The sequence below is a fragment of the Oncorhynchus mykiss genome, chromosome 2 (assembly GCF_013265735.2).
Source record: "Oncorhynchus mykiss isolate Arlee chromosome 2, USDA_OmykA_1.1, whole genome shotgun sequence".
Taxonomy (NCBI): Eukaryota; Metazoa; Chordata; class Actinopteri; order Salmoniformes; family Salmonidae; genus Oncorhynchus; species Oncorhynchus mykiss.
Genome location: NC_048566.1, coordinates 24,321,308 through 24,328,333, shown reverse-complemented (window position 1 = coordinate 24,328,333; position 7,026 = coordinate 24,321,308).

Below are 7,026 nucleotides of genomic sequence, written 5' to 3'. Positions count from 1 at the left end.
GTATCACTGCCTGTTACGGCAACTGCTCCACCCACAACCGTAAGGCTCTCCAGAGGGTAGTGAGGTCTGCACAACGCATCACCGGGGGCAAACTACCTGCCCTCCAGGACACCTACACCACCTGATGTCACAGGAAGGCCATAAAGATCATCAAGGACAACAACCACCCGAGCCACTGCCTGTTCACCCTGCTATCATCCAGAAGGCGAGGTCAGTACAGGTGCATCAAAGCAGGGACCGAGAGACTGAAAAACAGCTTCTATCTCAAGGCCATCAGACTGTTAAACAGCCACCACTAACATTGAGTGGCTGCTGCCAACATACTGACTCAACTTCAGCCACTTTAATAATGGAAATTGATGTAAAAATGTATCACTAGCCACTTTAAACAATGCCACTTAATATAATGTTTACATACCCTACATTACTCATCTCATATGTATATACTGTACTCATTTAAACTGTTGCATCTTGCTGCATCTACTGCATCTTGCCATCTTTATGTAATACATGTATCACTAGCCACTTTAAACTATGCCACTTTATGTTTATATACCCTATAATACTCATCTCATATGTATATAATGTACTCTATACCATCTACTGCATCTTGCCTATGCCGTTCTGTACCATCACTCATTCATATCTTTATGTACATATTCTTTATCCCTTTACACTTGTGTGTATAAGGTAGTAGTTGTGGAATTGTTAGGTTAGATTACTCGTTGGTTATTACTGCATTGTCGGAACTAGAAGCACAAGCATTTCGCTACACTGCTAACCATGTGTATGTGACAAATAAAATTTGTTTTGATTTGAGGATGAATTACCTGTGGTGGCAGGTGTGGTGAAGTCCTCAGAGTCCGAGCCTCGCCCAAATGGTCATCCAAATGATGATTCGGGCCCAGTGGGAGAGACATTTTTGGAGAAAGTGGATCCCTGCCTTTTGGCTAATCCATATGTAGTCTCAGGCTGGGTAGAAAATAGGTTGGGTACTGTTAAATTGGTGAAGGTAGATCAAAGTGGACTTGTGATTATTTTCTGTATTTCTTCCATCCAGAGGGAGCGTCACGTGACTAGGGACAAGATCTGTGACTTGCTTTGCTCTCCGGGGGCAGGGGGCCTTTGAAAGGAGTGATTACTGGGTGACGTTAAGTGTTGAGGTGGAGCAACTGAAATGGAAAACTCCCTATGACTCTGACACCCACCGTTTGGTGCGACGCAGACCCTGTGGCGAGCGTGGTGAAACTGAGGAGACATTGTCTGTCCTTTTGAGGTTTGAAGCAGAGCTTTTACCTGACAAAGTCATGTTAGGATATATCAGTTACCCAGTGAGAGCTTTTGTGCCAAATCCACTAAGGTGTTTCAAATGCCAAGCTTATGGTCATATTGCAACAGTGTGTAGGAGGGGGATTCCGAGATGTGTGAAGAAGGGCACGGGACAAAGGAATGTGTAGTATCGGTGGAATAAACTGTGTGTAAATTGTGGGGGTGCCCATGCTGCTGTGGGAGAGACAGGTTAAGATTGCCAGAGTCAGAGTAGAACACATTGTGCCATATGCTGAGGTAGTGAAGACAGTAAAGGATGAGGGGTCAAGGGTGAGCAGTAGGCCTAGGCCAGTACAGAGTGATACGAGGTTGTGCTTCAGTAAGGTTAACTTCTTAGCATTCATTTCCATGGTTATCAGTTGTACCTTAGAAATGAAATGTAAATCACATAATTGTTTCTTTGTGGTGGCAGTTGCGGAGAAGTACTCAGGTGTACAATGTTTTACTGCAGAAGAGTTACAAGTTGTGTTGAATGAAAGAGTCCCGTCCCCCCAGGCCGTAGGCCTTGTGTAGCATCAGTTAGGGTCAAAGTAGTGGAATGGGGTGGTGATTTGTATGTATTTATGAAATAGTGGTATATACTGTAGGCAGAGGGTTAGTTGGTGGTGCAATTCTTTCCTTTTCCCTCTCCTTTTACATTTTGGCATCACAAAATGTAATATGATTGAACACACACTACCACACAGTAGGCGGCAGCATGCACAAACAAAATGTGCAAACTCCATGATACCAAAGAATAAGAAGAAGTAATCAAGATTTTAAATTATGTTTTTGTCAAATTCTATAATTGTTTGAGCTTCGTGTGGCCAATTTGCGGTGTACAAATTATTTATAATAATGTTCCAGCCCCCCGACCATCCACTCAAGAAAAAATCTCCCCGCGGCTGAATGTAGTTTGTGACCCCTGCCATAGGGACTATGGTGACGACATACAAGATATCGAAAAGTTGTTCTCCATGGATATTCATTTGCATTTAGCGATCCAACTTAATTTTCTCTTTAAGATTATATGCATTTTTAGACACTACACGTAGGCCACTGGCTTCTGATTTAGCTCTGTGTGAAGGAGCCTATCCTCGGCTTTACCCTTCTGACTACAATGCATTAGAGTTATTGAATCTTTCTTTTGATTTAGGGGAACTGATCAAAGCGTGAAACACTCAACCTAAAAACAACTGATCCTTGATTCTGATACGGGTTTGGAAACCTTGAACACTCAACTTAATTATCACCCTAAAAAACTTTACAAATAGACTGCAAAATATACACTGGCTACTGTTAGATATTTCATGACAGATTTCCACCAAGGTTTTTTGTGTAGCACAGCTTCAAGCCAAGGTTTTTTTGTTCCCTCCCAAATTTCCATTTGTAGTTCAGGTCAATGTGCAATGCAAAATAGCTCTGTGGGATTCTGTGTTAAAACAGCAGACAGTAAGTGTATCTGTCACTCCTGCTCCCCTCTCCGGCGACGTTGCCTGTCTATTAACCACTGGTTCCGGCAACCCATATTGTGCACACCTGGCAATCCTCATTGCGCACACCTGCTCCCCATCATTAAGCACACCTGGACTTCATCACCACCCTGATTACTCTCGCTTCATATAGCCCTCACCACCAGTCATCAAGCAGTATTGGTTCTGTTTTCATGTCTCAACGTTTCTCTTGTTTTGTAACTCTCCATGTTCATTATTATAAAACTCTCCATCTGCACCTGCTTCCTGACTCCCTGCGTCTTTTTTTTTTACAGAATACTGCCTCAGAAATTATGGAAGCAGCAGATGATTACACTATCTTCCAGACGGTCGAGGCACAGGGTCATCTACTCCACCAATACCACGACCAGCTGGGTCTACTGGGTACGACCATGAAGGAGGTCCTCCTCGTTGTCAACCGCCTGGACAACACCAGCAAGGTTCTCCATACCTTTGACAGAGGGCCTCCTACCATGGGTCGTCACAGTGAGCTAGTACCCCAGTCTACCCAGCCATCCGCCCAGCAATTCCTGACTGTCTCTTCCCGAGAAGTATGACGGAACTCCATCGAAATGCCGTGGCTTACTACTCCAGTGCTCCCTCTATTTTACCTATCAGACGGGAGCCCCCACCAAAGAGATGTCCAAGGTTGCCATGGTCATTTCCCTGCTGACCGGACGGCGTTGGAGTGGGCTACGGCCATCTGGGAGAGAGGAGAGGAAGAGCTGGGTTCCTATGAGAGATTCATGGCTCTCTTCAGGGCAGTCTTCGACCATCCTCCAGAGGGCAGAGAGGGAGGGCTTTTCCAACTCCAGCTGGGGTGCCCAGACTGCTGCGGAGTACGCCTTCACCCTTCGGATTGTGGCAGCCTCCAGCGGCTGGAATGAGCTGGCGCTCCGCACTCTATTCCTCAGTGGACAGCGCAAAGAGGTCCAGACCGAGTTGGAATGCCGGAATGCCAACATATCCTTGGACGCTCTCTTCTCGATGGCCATCCGTCTGGATAACCTTCTTTGGGAGTGTCCACCTCGCCACTCACCTCCCTCCTTTGGCTGTCCTGAGGCAGAGCCTGAACCCATGGAGTTAGGGGCCACACCTCTCCGCGTCAGAGCAGAGTCACTGGAGACAGCTGGGGCTCTGTCCCTATTGCGGCCATGAGGGGCACCAGCTTCAGTGGTGTCCGACGCATCCATTAGAGCAGAGGGGTGGCTCCATGACCTTTCATTTCCCAGGGTAGGCGTGAGCCATTATCATCGTTTTCCGCCAAACCCTTTCTGGTTCCCGTTTCGCTGGCTGTCCCTCAAGTGTTGTCTCTACAGCTCTAGTGGACTCCAGTGCCACGGAACTTTATCGACCAGGCCTTCGCCTCCTCCCTGAACTTAACCTCATACCCGCTCTCCTCTCCTTTTCCTGTCCAAGCCCTGGATATGTGACCATTGTGAACCGGCACAATTAATCATGTCACAGCCCCACTCACCCGCACCATGGGACCCAAGCACCAGGAAAGCCTTCCCTTCAACACCGCACCCGTACACAGTCATACTCGGCCTCCCGTGGCTCCAACTCCATAACCCCATCATTTCCTGGTCAAAGATGAGAATCACCGCCTGGGGACCAGGATGCTGGAGGACCTGCTTTCCCGCACCCTTTGGTTTCACGCCGTTAGAGGGTCATGCGAGTCTCCTCCAGCCTATCAAGCCATCCTCCCGTATTGTTGGCTCAGTGTTTTGGAACGTAGATGTGGACATCCGCCATGCTCTGGAGAGAGAATCCACTCCTGCAATCTGCCCTCAAGAGCGCATCTACATCCCCACGGGGTGAGAGATTGGCTGTTGACCTGGGAACACATCCTTCGCCGCTGTACACCCAGGTAACACCCGCACCATCCAATCCCTCTCCGAAAAATACTGGCCGCCCACTTGGTGCAGGACCTCGCCCACTGTGTCAACTCATGTCCGGTATGTACTCAATCCAGATCTCCCGGCATGCTCCAGCAGGTAAACTACCTCCCCTTCCCGTGTCTCAGCGGCCTTGATCACATCTGTCCATAGACTTTATGTCCATAGACTTTAATGTCCCTCTCTGGTCTACCGACCGCTCTCCAGGTCGCTGAAGCACTATTCCAGCAGGTCTTCTGGCACTATGGCCTTCTGGAAGACATCAGCTGGGGAGGTTCCTAATTAGTCACTGCCAGGATCGGCAGGGGGAGTGGGCCCGAGTTCCTTCCCTGGGCGGAATACGCCCAGATCTCACTTCGTCACTCCACCACCAGGCTGACTCTCAGCCAGTGCATCCTGGGATATCAGCCGGCCCCTGGTTCCTTTGACTCCGAGCCAAAAGAGGCCCCTGTAATTGAAGCGTGGTTCCGCCGTCAGAAGGATCAGGCGGTCCACCACCGCAGTGAGGCTCCCGTGTTCCATCCTGGTGATCACGTCTGGCCCTCCACCAGGAACCTCCCGTTCCACCTGCCGGAAGCTGAGCCCCTGGCTTGTGGGGCCCTTCAAGGTCCTCCGGAGGGTCAATGAGGTAACCTATTATTTCGAACTCCCCACCAACTACCAGATCTCACCCTTGTTTCACTCTTCAGGCTGGTGGTTCCTGGTCCCCTGGCTGATGCTATCCCCTGCGATACCCCTCCCCTGGACTTCGAGGACCCCCACTTATGCTGTTAGGTCTTTCCATGACTCCCAATGTTGTGGGGGTCGGCTCCAGTACCTGGTGGAGTGGGAGGGGTACAGTCCTGATGAGCGCTCTTGGGGCCCAGTGGCGGACATCCCAGCGTCATCCATTGCCGTCGTTCGGCCCGCTCCTCTTCCTTGGGTCCGTCCTCCTGGCCGGTGTCATCTTGCGGCAGGGGCTGCACGTCGGCGGGGGGGGGGGGGGGTTACTACTGTGACTCCTACTCCCTCCGGCGCTAGATGTCGCCAGTCTACTAACCACCGGTCCTGGCAACCCACATTGCTCACACCTGCTCCCCATCGTTAAGCACACCTGGACTTCATCGCCACCCTGATTACTATCCCTACATATAGCCCTCACCAACCTCAGTCATCAGGCAGCATTGGTTCTGTTTTCATGTCTCAACGCTGCTTTTGTTTTGTAACTCTCCATGTTCATTATTATTAAACTCACCATCTGCACCTGCTTCCTGACTCCCAGGAGTCATGTTAGAGTTCAGAAATCTGTATTTTCAAAACGCAGGCCATCAATAAATCTGCATTTTAAACCATTTCACTTGATCATAGAGTGATCAGGGGTGTGCAACTAGTTTTCCTTCACAGAAAATACATGAGTGCAACACATTTGGCAGAAAATAGCTTCATTTTCTTCAGCTGACAACAGCAGTGCAATGCTATTTGTCTAGCAGCCACACAAGTAAATGAGCTTACAATTAAAAGGCAAGGTCTTTTTTTGCAAAAACAATTCATGGCCATTATATTTCCAATGTTTATCATATAAATAATGTAGCCAGTTACATTTCCTAATGTTTTGTTGGAAGTTAATCTTGCATTGTACCAGAGAAAAGTAGGCTACGCTGAGAAAAATACCAGAGGTACACGTTGATGAATTCTCATCCGACTGGAGAAATGCAAGTCAAGCACAATATTTGTCTGAGGCCAAGCAGAAATTACAATAAGAAGCATTTTAGCAAGATATTTCTTGCTGAACAAAGGCAGAATACTGCGCTAATACGACCCCTGAAAACTATTTTGGTGTGCTATGAAAGTATAGTTTCTGAGGTTTCCAAATGCATATTGCATGCAATGATTACGAGGGGGTGTGGTATGAGGTATATATTAGAGCAGTAAAAATAAATGTTTTGTCATACCCGTGGTATACCATGGCTGTTAGACAATCAGCATTGAGGGATCAAACCACTCAGTTTATAATAAAGGTTATACAATGGGTGGGTCTAATCCTGAATGCTGATTGGTTAAAACCTCATTCCACCCCAGTAACCATTCCAGCCAGTGTCTATTCCACAAATTACCACTAGCTAAATCTCTGATGTTAAAATGGCAGTCTGTTCCATCTGACTGCGCAATCCACTGTCTCATCAACCCAGCCAGTCAATTTATAAACTTGATCTCCACTATAAAAAGCATCTAGACATTATCTCACATTTCTTTTAGACTAATATTTAGTTTTCAACATCTGAGACTTGTATAAACCTTGCTGTCTGTCGCTTCGACATTTGCAACATTGTTTCAATATTCCCATTCGA